The 23,383-nt window shown below is 48.3% G+C and overlaps 1 protein-coding gene across 4 annotated transcripts in view; it reads right to left on the bottom strand.

Moving 5' to 3' along the window:
• OTUD7A (OTU deubiquitinase 7A) overlaps positions 1 to 22,848 on the bottom strand; it is a 380,724-nt gene extending 357,876 nt beyond the window's left edge. For all 4 annotated transcript variants that reach the window (XM_043922484.1, XM_043922486.1, XM_043922483.1 and 1 more), the window contains exon 1: positions 22,663 to 22,848. The gene's annotated coding sequence lies outside the window, so the exon portion shown is untranslated. The remainder of the gene's footprint in view (positions 1 to 22,662) is intronic.
• Between the last annotated feature and the right edge of the window lie 535 nt (positions 22,849 to 23,383).

Here is a 23,383-nt window from a genome sequence, read left to right as displayed (position 1 = left end):
GGGGAAGCCAAAGGGTCTCTGAAACTGAAGCTCCGCAGCCCCATGACCCGGCGCGTGCACTCCCAGGGGTGCTCCCAACAGACATGCAGCCAAATGTCCAGCAAAGACATGTTCCAGGACAGCTCTCTGCTCCCAAGATCCCACCCTGCAACCACCCCGACACCTGTCAGCAGGGAATGTCACCTATTCACTGCACTGGCATGAACGAGAGACAGTGAAGCATGGGGACCGACATGGAACCCACAAACACCCCAAGGTGCCAAAGGAGCTGGAGGAAGAGCGTGTGCTCCGGGATCTCGCAGACAGGAAGCACAAGAGGCCAGGCAGGCATGTGGCATGAGACGGGGACAGCAGGGGCCGGATGCCGGTGCCATCACGGGGGAGTCAGTTTGCATGTGCTTATGCCATGGACCTTTCTGAATGAGGCTGCACTTGCACAAAAAGCTGCAGGTCAGGGGGAGTGGACGGTTCTCTCATCTACTTCCAGGACTTGGTTCTGTCAGACAGGCAAGAGGACAGATGGTCCTCAGCCAGCAGGGAGGGCATGTCCCCAGGGACCCACTGCACCACCACACGCCCACCCTCTAAGGCCTGGTTTCAGCAGAGATTGTGCCATGAGGAGGGGGATGGGGAGTGAGAGGACTCTCCACAGGCTAGGAATTAAGACTATTTAACCAGACTGCAAGTGCACTCTGTATTCTGACAAGATTCATGACTCTCTCCAAATTTACAGTGACTCACCTGTGATCTCGTCAAAACTGTGACAAAACCCTGACCTACTTAGTGCTGGGAAAGCGCCTGGAAATGACATCGCCACTTCCCTATTTAAAGCATGCCTCTCCTGACTGAAGCAAGAGCAGAATAGAAGAAAACCCCCAATTCATCACAATCTGAAAGATGGGTTTACCTTTACCACCTGCCCCCAAAGATCCCAAAGGATAATGCAACATGCACTGCAATGAATGCTCCTGGTACCCACAGGAGAGGGCTGAGATGCTGAGAGACCAGGCTCACGCCTCAGCTGTGCAGACCTCAGTCCTCACTCAAGGGAATGAGTGAAGGAAGGCCAACCGGGCCTGGCCGCCCTGCTCTGTCCATCCTCCCCAGGATCGCCCTCCTGACAGCCCTAGAAAAATGCCTTGGACACACGGAAGTCAATCTCACTCATCTCCTGGGGGATTTCTCTTGGAAGCTTCCATCTTCCACATGACAAGAAATTTTAAAATGGTTTCCTCAAAAATAAAAACTACAACTGAGCCTTCATTGATCTGGTCTCTTTAAAACACGTTCTGACAGTAATTTTTTCCACCTGTTCTGTATTTCCAGCTCTTCTTTTAAAAATTTATAACTTGAAAGTCAAATGCCATATGATATCACTTATATGTGGAATATAAAATATATGATAAAATGAACGTATCTGTGAAACAGAAAGAGACTCACAGACATAGAAAACAAATCTATGATTACCAAAGGGGAAGGGGAGGGAGGGGCAAATTAGGAATTTGGGGTAAACTGATACATACTATTATATATTAAGACAGATAAACAACAAGGTCCTACCATTCATTCAACATGCTGTAACAAACCATATTGGAAAAGAACATGAAAAAAGATTTACAACTTAAAATGAGAGTGGGTGCCATGTCCACCTGACAGGCTCACAGCAGCCGACGGCCACGTTTCCTGCAGACATCTGCAGCAGCACCACAGATGGGCCCTCGCTGGGCTCTGTGACAATGCACAAACCCTGGCCGTGTCACAGCAATCCTTTTTGGCCTGTTTATTTATTTATTTCTGTCCTGTGACTCAAACAAAATAGTTTAAGGACTAGCAGGGCCGGTCTGTTACATACAATGTACAGCCCAGGAACCACGTCCATTCTGAGCAGGGTGAGCTCTGGGTTTGCACCAACATGCTTTCGACCATCTAGGATGCCCTGTCACAGAGGCCCAGCTAACATGTGGCCTGTGTGAGGACTGCCCAGCCAGTGTGACACACCCCTGAGCTTTCAAATGAAATTTCCTCTGCAAAGTCCAGCAAAATCTCCAAGGACATGCTCATGGGAAATCTGAAAACTGGGGGAGGACAAGACCCTTCATCCACTATTCATTATCTGGAAACATCTTTTCACAATTTCCCAGAGGACCTGAGCTCTCCTCTATTCTTGGACCCTGGGCCGAGGCCACGCTGATAGGTGTGATAGGGAAGATCATCCCTTCAAGGCCTCCTCCATGGCCTCTCCTTCTCTGGACTCTGCAGGCAGAGGCTGCTCTAGTGGCCCAGGCACCCACACACCATGGCACAAAAGGCAACAGAAAACAAAATTAAGACTCAGAAACAGTTCCACACCTGCATCTGCCTGTCTCCCCGGTCCTGACTCATGGCCCAAGGGCACTCAGAATGTCTGATTCCACAGACCACAGAGGGCCCCCCCCAAAGGTTAAGGACTCATAGAGGATTTTTGAATAAGTAATGAATGCTAAATTCCAAATTTAACCCTCCCAACCTTGCACAAATACCAGGTAGACAGGTGGGCCCCATGGAATGAGGCCTGAGGCAAGGCCTGCCCTGCTCCATGGTTACGGTGCTTACATACATCCTGCAGGTGTGCTTGGGCTCTGCTCACCATCTAGGGCACCGCCCACCGCCCGTGGCTTCACTGTCCCCGTGAGCCAGGGGCGAGGCCATCACGAACAGAGCAGCACAGAGGGGAGCCAAGAGACACCGCTTCCCCACAGCAAGCCAGGCATCCATTCTCCCCTCTGCAGCCAGCAGGAGGTTGCTCCTCCTTGCTGGGCTCCTGAGAGGTACCACAAATACGATGGCTCCTTGCCATCCAAACACCTGCCTATTCCCATCATACTACTTATTTTACAATAATAATCTTACAAAGCAGGATCCTTGATGTGTTAACCTTCCCCATGGTGAGTAGTTCTAGGCATGCCCTCACCTGCCTTGGATGGCATACCCCTGCACCCTGACATCTACACACACCTTGTCCCACCCTGGGCCTTGCTCTCAGGGGAGGTGGATAGCAGAGGCCTCCAAGTGGCACGAGGCCTAGAGTTCCATCCCGTTTTTCTCCCATGCTTGGCCCCAGCTTTCCCAACAGGCAGGTGGACCTGTGTGCCCCCAGGACACCAGCCACCTTCTCAATTATCTGCCCTCGTGAAATTGGCCACACACTGGTTCTTACCACACAACGTACCCTGGGGGCCAGGGGAGCCAGTTGAGCAGGAGAATCAGCCTGGCATCTTTTATAAATCCTGAGACCTCACGTAAACACCCACTGTGAGGGATGGGGCCTGCCTGGGGGTCCTTGACTGTCCAGTGCTCTCCCCACTGGGTTCCTCCGAGTATATCTAGAGACACTTCCTCCCTTATTGCACCTCCTTTCTCTCCACACTAATGTGCCAGGACCCAGGCTCTAACCTGGTCCTACACACAGAGAAGAAGGGACTGTGGGAGCAGAGAGGCCAGCACTCTGAGCAGCGAACAGACGCCAGAGACCCTTGGGGCACACTGGTGGCTCTCCCCCGGAGGAGGAGGAGGGGGGAGGGAGGGAGGAGGGAGATGAAGTGACAGGGGGAGGGGAGGAAGGGGAGAGATGGAAGGAAGGGAGGAGAAGGGGGAGGGGGAGGGACAGGAGCCCAGGGTCTCCAGCAAACAGCTGAGCCAACAGTCCTGGGGCGGGGGTGGAGGGTGGGGAGGCAGCTGTCAGCAGCACAGCCCCAGGAACGTGGGATCCAGGCTGCTTCCTCCTGCTCCTCTCTGCTGACGCTGGTTCTACCCTCCGCAGAACTGGGTCTCCAGCCTCCTGCCCCTACAGCCTGCTGCTCTGGTCCACTCTCCCAGAGGCCCATCCACTGCTGACTTTTGTCCCCCCAGCCTCTCTCCAGCTCCTGCCTCCTAGGCCTCTCCTGTCATTCCCAGGTGCCTGAATTCTTCTACATTCCCCAATTCAAATGCCCAAGAATTCCAAGTTTTGGAATCTGAGCCACACAACCTCTCCTGGTACTGAGTTCCTTCTGCTGGTCCACGGGCGGCTACTGTTCTGTCTATGGCCCCAAACGTCCTTTCGGTGGCTTGTAGAGGAAGTATGTGGAATTGTAAACTCCTTGGGTACACTGTTGCTAAGTTCAGAAAGCTGGAATGATGATGTGTGACAGAGACCAGAGTAAAATTATCTCGGGGGCCCCCATCAGGACTGAAAGGAGAGCTCTGGCAGTGGCATCAGGAACAAGAACAGGCTCTCCCGTGTGTGGTGACCCAACATGCTGCACTAGATGATCCATCATCTGACCTGCCTGCCCAGCACTCCGGAGCCCACAATCCATGATCATTCACTGACTATAGCATGTTCAGCCCACTCAGTGCCATGTGGCCATGGGGAACTCAGTTTAAGGCTATTCAGTAATGCGGGAAAAGCTCAAGAAATAATGCCAGGTGAAGAGGAAAAGAATGGAGGAAACATTCTTTGCACATGATTACTTCTTTTCCACCAACTATTTTTCTAAAAGCCATTGTTTACTTTTATGAGGAAGAAAATGTTTGGACGAAAAGTCTGCTGAATGAATGAAATGACACAAAATCAAGGGCAGCATAATTTTGCAAAAAATTAAATGCTGAGGCAGTCAATAAAATGTCCCACCACTCCTGGACCATGGGGGACACTGAAGAATCCTCCCTGCCCTTCCCCTAAGCTATGATGAGGCAGACGGATGCCCAGTAGGTCTGCCATCCCTTTTGGGTGGACCAGGTTGCACTGAATGAGTCCTGTGTCAGGGCTGCAGCAGTGATCAGACTGCAGAGAAGTTCAAGACCTAACAGGGACACCTGGGGATATTTTATATAAAAGCACAACTGATTCAAACCTTCCAGGAGCAAATACAGCCCCACCTCAGTATCCATGGGAGGTTGGTTCCAGGACCCCTGAGGATACCAAAATCCACAGATGCTCAAGTCCCTTATGTAAAATGGTATCATATTTGCATAAACCTCACTGTACATCCTTCCTTATACTTTATATCACCCTTCGATTACTTATAATGCTTATTACAATGTAAATGCTATGTAAATAGCTACCAAAGTACAGTTAATTCAAGTTTTGCTTTCTGGAACTTTATGGAATAGTTCTTAGAACATCATTGATTGTGGTGGTTTGAACGCATGCATGCAGGACCAATGGATACAGAGGGCCAACCGTATAGGTGATTGGAGCCTGTACTCCTGAGACAATGCTACCTGGTTCCCTACATGCAGGAGAACAGCATCCAGAGCAGGATAGCAATGAACACTAGCATACCATAGAGCAGACAATGGAAACGAAAGAAGGGTGTGGGAACACGTCAGAAGCTCTCCTCCCCTGAGTACAACTAACCATGGTCCCATCCTTTATGACCAGAAGAAGGTGGCTCTTTGTGAAGACCCAGGCCACATAACATGGTAATGAGTACTACACTCCAGGGAAGTGACAAAGCTACCTCAGGCTACCAAATCTATGTATACTGTGTGTGCACAGGTTGAGGGGGGCAGGTGGGTATTGCAAGGCCTTATAGGGGGCAGTAAGGGTACAAGGACTTGCAACACAATTAAGTGTCCCCTTCTTTTGGAAATCTAAAGAGCTTTTCCAATGTCGAACTTCCCTGGTGGCTCAGACGGTAAAAGCATCTGCCTGCAATGCAGGAGACCTGGGTTCGAACCCTGGGTCAGGAAGATCCCCTGGAGAAGGAAATGGCAACCCACTCCAGTATTCTTGCCTGGAGAATTCCATGGATGGAGGAGCCTGGCGGGCTACAGTCCTTGGGGTCACAAAGAGTCGGACATGACTGAGCGACTTCACTTTCCAATGTCATGGCATGGTCACCATAAGAAGGTATCCCATGGGTGAGGTGCACCAACACGCAAAGAATTGCAGCCCGCCCTTCATGCTCCTGGGCGAGCACACACTCTGTGACGCAGAGCAGGGCTCCCATGTGCCATGAGTGGGGAAACTATAAAGGTGTCATGGGAGACGCAGGGGTTGGCGTTGGAAGGGCTCTGCATCCAGGGAAAGGTGGGGGAGCCAGCAGCCAGATGTGGCAAGGGATCCATGAAGCGAGGTGTACCTGGGACGAGCGGGCGGGCTGGACCAGTCCACCTAGAGGGACTGTCTAACCTTGAACTTTCAAGCAGTGGTTCCCTAGCTGTAGGCAATACTCTAAAATGCTTTGTGTCCTTCTTAAGTTTTCTACAGCTGAAACCTCAGACAGCATCCACGTAACATGCTCAAGAATATTCTAGCTGCGAGTGTATGGACTGCCTTCCTCCTTTCCCTGCACTGACTCAGCACTCATTCCTGGGGTATCTTGTGCTCTTCTACATCCAATGCTTTGCATTTAAACTTGTTGATATGATAAAAAGAAGCAAGCAAGCCTCCGGAAATTGCAGTATGCTTAGCTGGGAAGGGCCTGCCAGTCCTTTATCTTTTTACAGTCAACAGAGCCCCCTGATGGGGCCAACAGTGCTCCCACCACCACAGGGCACTGTCAGGAAGCCGCTCATCAAGGCGTTCCCAGGCCTTGGCACACAGACATGCATACTCGCCTCTGCTCTGTCCTTTAGTAGCTCCACTCCCCAAGCTGGTCCCAACTTCAGAGTTAGCCACCCTTTCAACAGGCGCACAGAATGTGTGTCTTGTGGCCAGTCCAGTCCTGACCTCCCACTGACTGCATCCTTGCCACAGACATAGTACCGCCACAGTCTTCACTGCAGGCTGTGTGACAAACAGATGAAGGGCAAAGTCTCAGTGTGTGCTCACCTCAGACAGCCACCATGTCCAAAACCACCAACCCAGGGAGCTGACACGCAAGGTGACCCTGGGCTCACAGCCTCCTGTGGACCTGACAGAAGCAAATACAATCTCACTGGCCAGGTGTACCCACCCTGGCACCAGCAAAGACGGGGCTATAATCAAGTGAGGAGACACGAGTAGAAGCGATTCCCCAAGAACAGAGCCAGCAGGCACAGCAAACAGTAACACCAGACAAAAACTCCCAGCTCACCACCATCAAGAAGTTCAGATAAGAAATCATTACTCAGAGACCATAACATACAGTTTTAAATGACAGATGCAAGTATTTCCATACAAATTGTGAAATTATTTGTTCTAGTTCTGTGAAAAATACCATTGGTAGCTTGATAGGGATTGCATTGAATCTATAGATTGCTTTGGGTAGTATAGTCATTGTGACAATATTGATTCTTCCAATCCATGAACATGGCATATTTCTCCATCTGTTTGTGTCCTCTTTGATTTCTTTCATCAGTGTTTTATAGTTTTCTATGTATAGGTCTTTTGTTTCTTTAGGTAGATATACTCCTAAGTATTTTATTCTTTTTGTTGCAATGGTGAATGGTAGTGTTTCCTTAATTTCTCTTTCTGTTTTCTCATTGTTAGTGTATAGGAATGCAAGGAATTTCTGGGTGTTAATTTTATATCCTGCAACGTTTTTTGTCAAAGGCTTTTTCTGCATCTATTGAGATAATCATATGGTTTTGGTTTTGGTTTTTTTTTTTAGTTGGAGGCTAATTACTTCACAACATTTCAGTGGGTTTTGTCATACATTGACATGAATCAGCCATGGTTTTTATCTTTCAATTTGTTAATGTGGTGTATTACATTGACCCTAAGTAAATAATATGATACCTCTTAAAAAAACAAGGACATGGGAAATTAAGAGAATTTATGGAAATGAATAACACAATCACAGAAACTTAAAACCAAGCAACTGCTCTTTACAGTAGATTTGACGTGTATCGGGTAGAGGGCAGATTAGCCAAGTGGAAGGCAACACCGAGGAAAGTTTCCAGAATGCATTGGACATATTGCAAGAGAACTGCTGAAAAATCAGGATAACAGAACAAACGTGCATGCTCAGTTGCTCAGCCATGTCTGACTTTTTTATGACCTCCATGTAGCCCGCCATGCTCCTCTGCCCATGGAATCTTCCAGGCAAGAAAACTGGAGTGGGTTGCCATTTCCTACTCCGGGGAATCTTCCCAATCCAGATCCTTGTCTCCTGCATCTCCTGCACTGGCAGGTGGATTCATTACCACTGTGCCACATGGGGAGACCACAGACTAATAAATGACAAACTGGGACAGGAAGGAAGAGAGGCAAGTGGTAACAGGCAATCTTTGAAGAGCTAAAAGCTGATGTCACAGAACTGATCCCAGCATGAATCATGCCAGGGGGAGGCCCAGAGGAGCGGCAGGAGGAAGTTCATTCCCTCAACTTGCCAGGTGTCCAAAGCAGCTTCAGGAAGGCTACAAGGTTACGTTCTCTAGTCTCACACAGTCTGGTTGTACAGGGAACCCAAGGACATGGTCTATCTCAAATACCAGGTACATTCTGTCCTTCCTCCACACTGGCAACAGCACAGTGATCATTTGACCTTATTCTCAGGGGCTGCTGACCATCTGTCTAGAGGGATGCTAGGCCTGACCCAGCAGGGCTCTCTCAAGCCGTGGCCCACCAGTTACGTATCCCCATGACTACAATCCTGTGAACCCTACAAAGTGGAAGGCAGGCAAAAAAAAAAATGAGAGATTCTAGTTTACTATCTTTTTACTTTTTACTTCTCAGTCTACTATCTTCACTGCACGGTGGATTTCTCTCCCAGTAACTGAAGAGAGACAGTGTGGGCACTTCCCTCTTTGTACACTGATTGGCTGGCAGGCACTCCAGGGACAACAAACTAGAGGGGCTGTGTGTGCACAGGACTAGCCCAAAGTGGGTCTGGCTGGGACAAAATCCTCATGAATCCTCATTCCTCAGAATTTAGGGCTTCCTACTTTTAAGTCGCCATGGGTTTTGAATGACAAAAACACTTCACAACTGAGGGTTGTTAACATATAACTATTTAAAATTCAATAATTAAAACAAATGAATCTAATATTACTACAAGGAAGCTGTTCCAAACATATTTGGGGCCAACAGATTTGCACACACAAAGAGCTTGTAAAAGAATTAAAGAAGTTCATAAGCTTCAACTCAACCCAACAAAGTAAGTACACACTCCCTGGGTGTCAAGGACCAGGTCTAACCTTGGTGAAGGCAGCCTGTGCTTCTAAGACAGACAAACGGCATCTCCAGGCACTCCAACCTGGCTTAACGGCCAAGTGAGGCTGAACCGTGACACCTGCCTCACAGGATGACTGTGAGATTTAAACTGGATAATGTCAGAGAAACACACAGCAATAACTGGAGGCTATTCTACTGTTTAGGGATTACAGCATTAATTTAATATTCATTAGTGATTAAAGCAGCAAGTGTTCATTCAGGCTTTATTGATTAACATCCAAAAAGCCACACAGATTTCAGAGACACAAGCAGTGAGTCCAAGGCTGCTGGGGCATGGCAGGGGCAGGATCTGGCCCCAGAGGTAGGGAAGCCTTGGGCTAGAGGTCAGGTGTGGCACTTGTCTCCTGCCTTCTCCCAGGCTGCTAGCCTGGGAGGCCAAATCTTTTATACAATAGCTTGTCTAATCTAATGGAAGGGGTTTTACACAAAAAGGGTTCTGGAGGGTTCCAAAAAATCTTGGAAAAGGAATCCCAAAGCCACAAATCCTAAACAATGCCCAGCCCCCAAGAGAAATGGACACCCATTTCTCTCTCTCAAAGCACAAGCAGCTCCCCAAAGATGATGAGTAAAATCCCTCAGCATCTACACCAGCACTCACCAGAAAGTAGTTGCCAGTGAATGGTTTACTCCTCCACACTTTCTCTGAAAGCCCTCAAAACAATGAAAAGGGAGACAGAGAAATAGAAAAATATACACCACTTTCAACAAATCAAGAAAACAGACACAAGCAGAGCACACAAATCCCTGGGTGGACCAGACCAATGGAATCAGGAAGAGACACAGCAAGCCAGTGCCCCACTCCTGACCCCTGGGGAGATAAAGACCTTGTGATGGCAGCTTGCAAAGGATCACGTGGACATGGGAGCAGAACCACTGAGTAGACTGTGGCCTGTGGATTTGGCCTCGTATTGAGACAGAGGCAGTTAGCAAATAGATGACACAGAGGCCTGCTAGGAGCAACACCCAATTTATTCATGAAGAGTTGGGGAACCACAGCTCCTAACTGGGCAAAAGAAATACACTTGAAGAGTATATTCTTGCATTTCAGACTATAAACTTGAAACAAAGTGCAACCCTATCCCAGTCTTCAAGTAAGCACTGACTAAAGTCACAAAGTAACCAACTCAGGAATCAGGCTTAGAATGGGGTGGAGGAGGAGGGTAAACACTTGTAGACCCAGAGGAAAGCTTCCTAAGGAAACAGGTGAAGAACTTTTGTAATAACATACTCCCCTACAGTCTCTATGAGTTTCCTGTTACTGCTGAAACAAATCACAACAAATCTGGTGAGTTAAAACAAGAACAACATATCCTACAGTTCTAGAGATCAGGCATCTGAAATGGGTCTCACTGGGCTAAAGCCAAGGTACTGCAGGACGGTGTTCCTTCTGGAGGCTCCAGGGCTCCCCACCTTGCACAGTTTCCAGGGGCTGTACCCATTCCTCGGCTGGTGTTCCCCTTCCAGAAACTGCATCCCTGACCTCTGAGTCCATCTTCAGGTCTGCTCTGACTTTTCTCCTCCTGCTTCTTTTGGGGTTACTCAGGTCCACCTGGAAAAATCAGGCCAATCTCCCCAACTCAAGATTCTTAATTCAATTACATCTGCATAGTCTCCTTTTCCAAATAAATGAACATATTCCCAGGTTCTGGAGGTTGGGACATGAATGTCACGGGGGGGCTCATGACTCCAGCCACTGCAGGAAGCCCCTTTTCCCTTGCTGTGTCCAGTTTGGAGGCCACACGCATGCATTGGATCATGGCCTCCTGTGGCCAACAACATCAGGACTGGTCTTTCTTGTGCTGACGCCTCTCTGGTCCTCCATCTACCCCTTTCACGTACCCTCTGATTACACTGGGCCCACTTAGGATAACCCAGGATAATCCCACTACTTTGAAGTCAGATGGTTAGCAACCTTCATTCCATATTCAATTTAACTTTTCCAATTCCAATTCTCCCAATATATTCACAGATTCTGGAGATCGGGATATTGACATCTTTGAGGCCTTTATCCTGGTGACTGTATGTTCCTAAAAAGATTTTTAAAAATCAAAGAAGAAATTATTAAACAACAGAAAGACAAGAGCTTGGGAAAGAAATGGAGAAAAAGAAAATAAATGGGGCAGGAATGATGAGCACATTAGAAGCCATTAAAAAATAAAATAAAACAATCAACCAACCAAAGACACAAGCAAATGAAATGGCAAAGTAAGCGAAATACTGAGTTTGTCAAAGAGATGACATATATAAGACACAGAAGAAACACTACACAGATAAAGTGACTTGTCTCTGTCAGATGACGGGATATACTGTGTGCAGTTTTTTTAAAAAAAGTGATAACATGCATCCAACCTGGGCTGGTGATCTGTTTCACCCTTGATAGTATACTTGTTTCAATGCTATTCTCTCAGAACATCCCACCCTCACCTTCTCCCACAGAGTCTAAAAGTCTGTTCTTTACATCTGTGTCTCTTTTTCTGTTTTGCATATAGGGTTATCGTTACCATCTTTTTAAATTCCATATATATGCATTAGTATACTGTATTGGTCTTTATAGTAATAGCCTCCAACTAATAAAAATAAATGGGAAAAAAAATTTTTGAAATAAAGACCCAAACAAAACAAAACAAAAAAAGTGATAACAGAAAGATGAACATACAGAAATAGCCTGGAGAAGTTAATGAATCAAAAGAATCATATGAACATCCAGGCAGAAGACAGGCTGAGCTCAGATATCTTAATAATAATCCTCAATGCTAAAAGACAGAAATATTTCTATAAAGTTTTAAAGGGAAGGTGGGACTCAAGAGTTTTACACTCATGCAAGAGATACTTTGGAGCTTGCAAAAATTCTCCACTGAGGGTCATGAGCCATTTAAGAAGACAGTGGGGGATCACAACCCACAAACTCTACAATGAACTCCAACAACTGAAAGAGGAATTGAAAGAAAGGCCCTGATAATTCCTCTAGAATTACTAATAAAGGACCAGTACTGTGTGATCCTAGAATCCATCTAAACGTAGCACAAAGACCAGGTAACTGGAAACTGAGGTTACCTATGAGAGGGCAAATAGTATGTGTTTAGACCATGAAAGGAATGGAAACATAAACAATGAAACAGGAGGAATGGGAGGGTGAGGAAAGAAGGGGGAGCTCACACTTCAGTCATCTTTCAGAGCAGAACTGAGCTGATACCACTCACAGCAGCTGGCAAACACATTTCAGAGTTTCCCCCTAACTTTACAGGGGCTGAATGGAGACTATAGCTTCTCCCTAATTAATTATTCTTTTTGAGTATCTGCCTAACCCACATGTCAGGGCGTGGATAGAGGGACACTCCTTCCTGCTCAAGGGCCAGCCCGGGTACCTCACTGGGTTGTTGTGAGGACCACAGAGGCTGGTGGACAGGTGCTGGTGTCAAGATCAGAGAGAGATAACCCCAGAAACAGAAGGGAGAAACCCTGTGATGGGCCGGCCACTGCATACTCTGGGACTATGTGGTTACTACAGGCTGGCCCACCAGCCCAGGAAGGGACATGCTGGGAACTCCAAGATAGAAGACACTGAGCTTAAATTCAGCAAATCCTTCATAATTAAATTAAATTAAATTAGATGAGTACATTTTATGTACTCATAAAGACTAAAAGACTAAAAATGTGATAACCCACAGGCTGCATGCAGGCAGAGCTCAGCTGTGGTCAGGCTGTGGGACTTTTGGGGGGACCCAGCAGGCATGAGGCTGCGTGCCCATTCCCTGGTGCTGTGCCACATCCTCCCCAGGGGTTGAGTTTGCCCCAGTACCCTGAGTGTTTCTCAATACCTGACCCAGGTTAGCCGGTGAGTGTCTGCTGGATGGACCCCCATGCTCAGGGCACTGAGTGGTGTGGATCCCAATCAGACCCCTACTCTGACCACCCTATGGTCTTGCACTTGCTCTGTCCAGCCACTCCCATGGGGTCCTCTGTCCCCAACATACTCTGCTTTTCAGAGAGTCCACAGGGGAGATTGTGGGTGTGACCTCCCCTCCAGCCTGATAGCCGCCTCAGTGATCATGCAGTGCCCCATTGTTCCTTATGTCACTCATGCTCAGCCCAGGCCAGTACCCAGGACCCTCAGAGGAGGTCTGTTGTTGCGGCACCCCAGATGTCTATGTCAAAGGTGCTTTCTCATGCCGTTGCCCACTAGTCCATGGATGCCACCAGGAACCCGGGACAAAATGTCACTGCCCATCTCTTGGGCAACACAAAGAACTGGTGGGAGGAACATGAGGAACCCAGTCGTTCCTGCTGCAGGCTTGGCAGCAGGCAGCTCTATGCATTTAGACAGGTTGTTTCATCACGACAGGGGGTGGATGGTCAACACCCTCTCCTGATCGGAAAATGTCTCTGCTTCTTCTCCTCTCTGTTAGGGTTAGTTTAAGGGAAGAATGTACACTGTGGGGCTTGGCCGGAGGGGTCTGGTCTCCAGACTGCTCCAAGTAAAAGGGAAGTGAAAGTAGTCAGTCATGTCCGATTCTTTGCGACCCCATGGATTGTAGCCTGCCAGGCTCCTTTGTCCATGGAATTCTACAGGCGAGAATACTGGAGCGGGTTCCCTTCTCCAGGGGATCTTCCCAACCCAGGGATTGAACCCAGGTCTCCAGCATTGTAGGTGGATTCTTTACTGTCTGAGCCACCAGACACACTCTCAAACACTAGACTTTCTAGTGCCCTGGGCATCATCTTACCACAGAGGTTACTACTTGATCACAAGCCTGTTCTCAGTAATGTCCATCCTCGGGCCCCACACCTGGCCTCACTCAGGGTGTGGGAAGGGAGGGGAGAGACCACCAACCTTCTACCCTCATAAAGGGCTGTTTCACTAAAGCTGCAGTGTTGAATCATGAACCTCCACTTTACCATCATAGGTACAGTGGTTCCTTCTTGGGTAACTTTTGCAGGCAAGAGAACACCAAGAGAGGATGGTGACAGAGAAGTCTTATTAATTACTTAAAAGAAAAAAAAAAATCCTAGCATACTTTATCCAGAAAGCATCACTTTCCCACTCAATATCATGGGGACAGACTTGTCCATTATGGTGTCATGGTTCTGTTACGGGAAGTCAAGTAGATCTCATCCTCTTGCCAAACTGAAATAAAAGGGAGGTGGATAGTAAGGAATCTTGCTCAGGGGCGAGGTCTGGGGGCACCAGCAGCCCCCTGGAGGCTCTCCAGAGCAGGGAGACAGGCCCAGGAGAGAGGTGTGGCAGGGAGCAAGAGGGCAGCGCTGCTCAGGGGGCCAGAGAGGGCAGAACATTTGTCAGCATGTGGAGGGAGTCCCAGGGGAAGTACTAACCTTGGGGTCCCACCCGCTCCCCAGGCTGAGCTGCACAGATGATGCGGACTGCTGCCTTCTTTAAGGCTCCGCACCCCAGACAGGTAAAGGGAGGTGGGGGGGAAGGTTTTTCAAAATCTGGAGTGCAAACTAACACAACATTGTAAGGCAATTATATTTCAATTTTAAAAGAAATCAGGAATGCAGTTGCTTTCCTTATCAAATAGATGTAGCTAATATTCCCTAAGACTGCATACAGTGTCTGTGACACATATATGGAAAAGATAGAACTATACCTCCCCAGAGAATGACACTCTTGCAGTGTGCCGCATCATGGTGAATCGGTAAATAATTTGCTGGGGTTTTTTCTTTTCTTTTCTTTTTTTTGCTCACTGCCAAACTGGGGGGCTCAAGTTTGAAAATGTGTCAAGTTTGACATGAGCCGCATTCTCAACTCTAACACTTTTGAACTCATGGTAGCTAAACAATTCTAGAAAGAATAATTAAATTTCTAAGTTTAATTCCCATAGGACTAGTGAATGCATCTCATAAACACGCATGGAAAGCCTGTTCTCTACAGGCTGGGGCACAGCCTTCTCCTTGGAGCCTCACAGTCAGAAGGAGGGATGCTGACCACACTGCCCGTTTCTAACTATAAATCCCTCTTCAAATGCTCTGTATTCTCCTCAGCATGAGAAACGGATACAAACATTCCTAAGAGACGCCTAATTTTCCCTAGCTGTTCTCTCCCAGCAATGAGTGGGCCTTTCTTTCCCCTGATTAGTCAGCACTAGGAGAGAAGGAGGGGATTACTGGGCACAGAATCATGGACTTGAATGAGGTATCAGAGGTCAAGCAGCTACCTGTCTCCACCTCACCTGTGAAACAGAGGACTAGAGAGATGCCCAAGGTGGGGGCCTGGTCCAGAGGCTGGGAGTCTCCCCCAGCAGGCCCGCCTTGACCTGCAGGGGCCACACACAGACGCTCCTCCATGGCCACGTTTCCCACCGTGCCCTCCAGTCACCCCACAGCCTAGTACAGGCAGACCTCCTTTCACTGCTTCACTTGACTGCACTTCATAGATACTGCTTTTTTTTTTTTTTTTTTAAAGAAACTAAAGGTTTGTGGCAACCCTGTATTGTCAGATGATAGCTTGCATTTTTTTTAGCCATAGAGTATTTTTTAATTAAGGGGTGTATATATAGGTATATATTTAGACACAATGCTATTGTACACTTAATAGATGATAGGATGGTGGTATAAATGTAAGTTTTACATGCACTGGGAACCAAAAAACTTCATGTGTTTTGCTTTACTGTGGTGTTTGCCACCTCCACAGTATCTCCTAATTTAAATGCAGCAGCACAGCATCTTATAACAAACCTCTGACTTGAAGCAGTGGCATTTCTTGCCTGTATCACCCCTCCCAAACCCCGGAAGCCTTACATACCTGATGTGACAATGTCTTTCTGAACACAGGGCCCTCCAGACTGTTCATGGGATAAGTGGAGTTGGGTGGAAGAAACCTTAGGAAATGCTGTCAGTCATGGGCAGCGCGGGTAGATGACCCAGGAGAGATGGAGGTTGCCTACACTTGCCAGGCCTGACAAGACTGCTGGCCACTTTGAACCAGGGGACCCTGAGGGCCTAGGTCACAGTCAGCACCTCAGTCCAGACAGAATTTACAAATGAAATAATCAAGAGATGTGGACACAAAGTGCAAACCATCCCTGCAAGTCCAGGCCACAGGCTCCCAAGAGATCCAGTGAGGCCTTTCAATTTGCCTACCAATAATTATGCAGCCACGGTGCCAAGTGAAACAGCCACAGGGCTTTCATGTGACCTAGCAAGTGACAGGGATTGCAAAAGAGCCACTTCCTCCCATGGGGGCCTGTGTTGTCCCTCAGGAGCCACAGAGACTTCTCTGACCTGCACCACATTCAACACCAATGACAAGAGAATGCCCCTTGGTCTCAGAGGCCAGAGACCTGCTCCAAGAACAGAAGCCGGCCCTGCCAGGGGGCTCTTTCAGGGTGAGGAGAGAAGTGCAGATCCAGAGCTTAGCCACACACTTCCCCCAAGGGTAAATGCCAAGGGTAAAAGCCAAGGGTAAATGCCATGCTGGTGGGGCCTCAGGCCATGGTCACTGCCCCTCACAGACATGGGACTAGCAGGACCCCATCTCTGGAATGCTTTTCTCCTTCCTCTCTTTCCACCCACAAGTTGTCCATGTGAAAGACTAATCTTCCATCAACTCTGAGAGTAAGAAAGTGTGTTCTGTAACAATCCATCTGATGAGACCGAGGGGCCTGCTAGAGGTAGGAGATGCAGCCCAAGTCTCAGGGGGTCTGTAGTCTACCTGACTTGGAGGAACTTCCTTTAGCCTGTTTTAACACAACTGGCTGACAATTCCAGGTAAACGACAAGAATCACTAAGCCAAAGAAGGTCCTCCATTCTTCTTAGCCATGCCTCCTTCTTCCTCTACAAGAAAAGTTAAAAGCAAGTTCACTGAAGCTGAGACTTGAGTTACAAGTGTCAACTGTAAACCCAGCAACTGACAACAGTGACAAGGGAGGGCGATGGGCTCGTGGTAAATGAGATGGGCACGCCGCCTCCAACTTCCTTCTACTGGAATCATCGATCGCTTTAGAACTGAAGGACTCACTGTACACTCATCTGCTTCTCCCCCCAAACCTACACAAAACCAGAGAAGAGATTCTCCTCTTGGGGGGCCACCTGGGACTGTGCCCAAGGTCACACAGCTTGCCACACTGTCCAAGTTAGCTGGCAAGTCGTCCATCTTTTTTTCTATTCCGGGATGATTCAAGAGATAGCATGATATTATTTAAAAGACTGGCAAAAGATACTCCACTTTAAGAAGAAAAAGTGTGCAACTAGAGATTATCATACTAAGTAAAGTAAGTCAGAAAGACAAAGACAAATACCAAATGATGTCACTTACACATGGAATCTAAGATACAAATGAACCTATCTATGAAACAGAAATGGATTCACAGAAATAGAGAACAGACTGATGGTTGCCAAGGAGAAGGGGCTTGGGTGATGAATGAGTTGGGAGGCAGAAGTTAACAGATGCAAACCATAATATATACACTGGATAAACAATAAGGTCCTATTGTATAGCAGAGAGAATTATATTCAATATCCTATGATAAAATCATAATGGAAAAAGAATATAAAAAATGTGTATGTACATATATACATAACTGAATCACTTTGCTGTACAGAAGTAATTAACACAGCATTGTAAATTAACTATATTTCAATTAACAAAAAGAAAAAGTGAACAATATATATCTTGGATGCTGGACAATTCCTTTTAAGGCATGAAAAATTACACATGCAAAAGTGTTGCCTCATATTTTGATAATACACATATTCTCAAAGCTTCAAATCATCACTATAAGAAGTGTGGGGAAATGGATTGGAATCATGGTCTTTGGACCCCCAATATGAAAGGGTACTGACTCAGTCTTGGGGGTTAGGGTGGCCTTCATGGAAGGAGGCACATCACATCCCAGGATGTGGCCCATCGTGGGGTCTCTTCCACTGGGCGTACTCTAGTATCTGGGGAGCCCCACATCATAGGCAACTTCTAAAACTGAACCACAGAGACGATCTGGGTAAACCATGGGTATGTCTGCCTGAGGGGCAGCAGAGCTGGGGGTGCTTCACAGCAGTAGCAAGGCTCATGTTGGCAGGGGAAACCAGGACATGTGCTCCTATACTCATCTCAGCAACTGAGAGACTGAATCTCATGGAGGGATGGGTGAGTGGTCCATCAACATCCATCCTTAGCATCATGAGAAACTGCTGATCTAATAAAACAATTGAATGAAACACTGAGCAGAAAAGAAAAAGAATTTCAGAGGTCTCCCTTTGTATTTTGTAAAAGTTATACTGCATTTTATGCATGCATATTCACTCAGACATCAAATATCCATCACATTTATAAGGAAAACTATGGAAGGATAAACTAAGCTCAAACAAAAAATATTTCCTTGCAAGGAGAAAGGTGCGATCCTTCAAATCCAGAAAATGAGTCTACTTTAACCCTATCTGCAAGAGAGATGTATTTAGAACTTGCATTGGCATGAATGTACATCTGACTTCTTAGAATGTCAGATGGTGGATAGCAGAAATCTAATAGCAAGCACTATGGGTTTGTGGAATTCTGCAGCTTCACTAGATAAGGCCTTGGAGACATGGGAGGTTAACTTTCTCCTTTTCTCATGAGGATCCTAGAGCATGACAGGGCCATGCCTCATTCCGGGTGGCAGGTTGTGGCTAATGCAGAAGGAAAAGTAAGGTCTACTCTCTCCTAATCCCTGTCTTGACCACAGCCCACACACACCCCCACTCCAAAAGAAATACCATGTGTAAACCAGCCAACTAACACACCTCCAAAACATAGGCAGGTAAAAATGGCAGCAGCAACCTCTCATTTTCAGAATTTTAATGACTTGTTTTCAACCCATGTATCCATTCTGTTACTATGAATGGCAAGGAGCTTCATCCCCAAAACGAGAGGGCAGCTTCTCCCTGACTGGCTCTGTCACATTTGTGTTAAAGTCATCTTCTTGGTCGGACACACAGACTGCTTGGGGGATACAGCAGTCTATCAACAGCAAATGAAACTCTGCTTCCAAGTTTCCAAGGGTAAAATATTTTCAAATTAGATATACCATAAAAAGAAACCAGCATGTTTTGCTTCCTTTTAAAAGCCTGTGGATCTCAGGATTCCCTCTTGAGTAGGATATCCTGTGGTCATCCTCAGGGATGGACAGCTTCCAAAAGGATCAGGTGCCACCTGTCTTTAATTGAGTGGCACTTCCCCTGCAGCCATTTAAAGTGCTCCAAGAGAAGCACAAAGCTGGAAAACTTTTTCCTTTTACCTCTCTAAAATCAACAGTTCAGTTCTACGAGCATTTTGACAGAATAAGAAGTATAAAGAATTATCCAGTCATAGCATTTGGATAGGTGTCCAGTAAAAGATCTATTCCTTTCAAGGTGTGATCTCACCCTTCAGCATCTGGGCTCTACAAGGAACCTGGGGAGGACCCCATAACTAGAAACCTTGATGGCACACATTTAAAATCAGATTAAGCACATTCAAGTGAAAAGCACAGTTGCCTCTTTTCTCCTGTTTCATTTTATTCATGTAAAAACACATACATGGATTAAACATTTGCCTGTCTTCATCTGAGAAACCCTGAGCCAATAATGTTGGCAAGGCCAGCAAATAAACCCCCTGAGAGGTGCTAATGACACAGAGTCCTGGGGTTTAAGTCAATAGTTGTCAAACCCCAGGGAAAACATTGTTGGGGGATGGGAGACACGTTCACTGGCTGTCCTGGCTGGCACCATCATGCCCTCTCCAGGACCAAGATGTAGGCAGGGATTTCTGAGAGGCCAAGTCACTCCTCTCCAAGCCAACACTTTCCCTTCTGCTATCTGAGGAGGCACTGAATCTTTTGACTGGGACCAACCACCACTCTCCAAAGACACAGAGCCATTAAAGCTGCCCCATGGAGGAAGACCCATTCAGGAAGCCGAAACCTCTGGCTCTTTAAAGCATATCCTTCCTTCAGTGTCCATCCCTTGGGCGATAGGCACACAAATACGTGGGGCTCACAGGTACACACCTCTAGTTTGGGGATCCTCCATCCTTTCCAAGGTGGCTCAGGTAGAGGCCCGCCAAGATGCATTTAGCACGCCCCCTGCTGGCCCCTCGGGAGCTGACTCAGCCTTTATCTTTTGGGCCTAAGACAAGAATTAAATGACCTTAACATTCAAAGGGAACAAGAAGAAAAGCCAAGGCAATCTTGGCTTCTTAGAATCGGATGTGATACTCTAAGCATGAAAGGGGAATGAAGAGGCTTTAAAGTGAGGGATTTTGAAATGTTTTAGGAAACCAGTGGCTAATATCTCAAGCTTTAGTGAAAACACTTGCTTTGTATTATCAAAAGTACTAGAGTGAGTTAAATTTTTAAAAAATTACAAAGAATACTTTCACAGGTCTACAGGTGGGAAAAAAGAAAGGATATATGGCCAGAGTGGTTTCACAGACTCAATTTCTAAAGAGTTCATAGCTCAGAGACTTAAAAGCCAATTTTTGCACACTTGAGGCTACTTCGATTACAGAAAAAAATCTCAGCAATGACTTAGAAGGTCAATTTCTAAAATAACCATATGCAGCGGGGGCAAAGTTGCTGAAAAGACGTATATTTGGAGTCAATTCTGCTATAAGGCTTCCTGTCTCAGGCAGTCTTGCCACTGTGAATAAATCTGGCACCTTTAGGAGGTGACAGGCCATGCACACATGGCTGCTTCATATGGACATGCCACTCTCCTTCTCCACAGGGGAGAAAAGACAATTCAGCTTTCCCGAAACTTTTGTGCTAGCCTCCACCAGGGCTAGGGGCCTCCACACAGGACCCAGGCTGAGACCCACAAGAGGCAAGACTCCGTAATGCAATGGTTTCCATCCACTGCCACCCTGAATGCCAAAACCTAAGGTGAAGCTCTACTTCCAGTTTTCTTCCCACCAATCCAGGGTTTTTAAAAGCTTACCCTCCGGACCAGGCTCAAACTTTTGCATGGCCTGTGGTATTAAATTTCTTACAGACCCAATATGATCACACTAATAATTTAAGGTATGCTTCTTTGCACCAATTAGGAAGTCATTAATTATTAAATACACAAATGTCAATATTTTTGTCCCTCATTGAATATCCTTTCAATATGATTGGCTTCAGTAGAAGTGCAGACTGTCTTGGGAACTTGCTTACTTCTGTTCCCATCACAGTCCGTACTAATGGAACACTCACACACACAATAATGCTGGCACGCTGCTCCCATTTATGGGGAGAAATTTCCCCAGAACTTGGTGTGCCATGCAGGTTAAGTCCCAGCCTCTGCACTCTCTTAACTCTCTTCAGGTGTTAAACTAGCCTTGGAGGCTGGTGGGTCACACAGCTGCTATAGGAAAGGCAGGGAGGGCCCCAGAGAAGCTATCACCCCTTTCTCCAGAGCAGACTTCTCCCAGGCCCATCATGGTGGGGAGTCCTGGAGAAGGTGGTGATGGAGAGCTAGAAGACCTACAGATTTTCCTGAAGCAATCAAGGCCTGTGAAGATCTAGGCCACACTGTCTACCTTTTCTGAACACATCATCTTCCACCTCAAATATAATGTCTTTTAATTTTTCTCATCTCATGGCTCACTTTCAGTTATAAAGATAAAGCCAGGCAATAGCCACGGAAGTGTCATGCGTGACTTTCCCCTGGATGCTTGTGATATGGATGAAGTGATTCTCGGATCTGTGAGGATCTAACAAGTTTCCCTTCAGCCTCTCTTGAATCTATTCTTTCTCAAGCCAAGAAATAAAAATAAAAACCGTTTTCACCTGTGTAAGGTTGGTGAGTTCACAGAGCAGAGACAAATCTATTTTGTAGCAAAGATTCTCAAAGGGCTGCAATAGCTGCACTGGAGGAGGGTGCACTTGGGCGGTTGTGTCCAATGAAGGAAAGTTTTTGTTAATGATGACATCACTGACATCTCCCGAATTTAAAGGAGCACTTAAAGCACAGCAAATGCGATTTTACCCCCTCCAGTGAAAAGATATCAGGGAAGGCCTCCAGGTTCACAGCCAACTTGCATTAGCCGTTCGCCCGCTGTCCAGCCAGACCCAGAGGAAAGAGCGAGCGGCGCACCGGGCCGCGGTGGCCCACGCAGCCACAGCCCGGGCACCCGGCCGGCGGCCTCACGCGATGCTGCCTGGCCGTGCCCGGGAGTCCGCCGGCGCCCCGGGACCCCAGTGCGCCCAACGGACCGAGGAGCCGGTGTCCCCGAGCCCGTCATCACGTTCCAGTGCAGACGGCTCCGGGGCCCGAAGGAGACACCGTCCGCGACCCAGAGGGAGCGCCGCACCCTGCCCGGAGACGCGCGCCGCGTCGGGCCAGGGCCGGTGGCCGCGGCGCCCGCGGGGTCCAGAGCCGAGCCCGCAATGCAGACGCGCCGGCGAGCCCCGCACAGTGCCCGCGACCCCCGCGCCCCAGACACGCAGCCGCCCGGCCTCTGCGCCCATCTGCTCCGCCACGAAGCTGCGGAGGCACCCAACGCAGCACTGGGACGGATAGTGCACCTGCCGGGCCCGCGGCCCCGGCCCCACGGCCGCCGGCAGCACCGCGGCCAGCGCCGTCTCACCTGCCGCGCCGCTCCGCTCAGTCAGCCCGCAGCGCCGCAGTAGCTGCTACCCGACTTCCATTTTCTCTGGCTTTAAGGAAAACCGGATCAGCTGTTTCTCGCGCTCCGGCTCCGCGGCCCCCTCCCCAGCTGCCGCTCGCGGTCCGGGGGCCTCTCCTCCCCCGCCTCCTCCCGCGCTCTGCTCCGCCCCTCGCGCCCCTCCGCTCCGCCCGCGGCCGCGCGCTGCGCCCGCCCCTCCGCTCCGCCCGCGGCCGCGCGCGCCCCCTGACGTCACCGGCCTCTGCCGCGCCTCTCCCTCGCCCCGCGTGGACGTGCGCGCGCCCCACCTCCGCCCCGCCCCCGCCCCGCCGGCCGGCTCCGAGCGCGCGTGCTCGCAGCCGCCACCCGCGCCGAGACCCGGTCTCCTGCGAGAGCACCGGACACCCCTCGCGGGCGTTCCGGCGCCCGCCTTCCCAGGCGCCTGCGCTCGCTCTTCCAGGTGCCCCTTGGTACCTGCCTCAGAAACTGCAAAAGACACTACTGAAATAACCTGCCTTTGCCCGTCTGCCTGCCTCGCACTGTCTGCGCCCACCTTTATCGTTTCTTGCTTTCTGCTCACACTTTCTTTCTCAGGATCTCAAACTTTCTCCCATCCATCCTGTCTGGGCTTTTCTGCCAAGCCCTGCTTTGGGGCCAGTGCATGACATCTCATCTGAAATTGCTCCCTTAGCCTCTTAAAACC

The sequence above is a fragment of the Cervus elaphus genome, chromosome 13 (assembly GCF_910594005.1).
Source record: "Cervus elaphus chromosome 13, mCerEla1.1, whole genome shotgun sequence".
NCBI lineage: Eukaryota > Metazoa > Chordata > Mammalia > Artiodactyla > Cervidae > Cervus > Cervus elaphus.
Note: the sequence above shows the minus strand (reverse complement) of the source record. Positions and strands in the feature narration are given on the sequence as shown.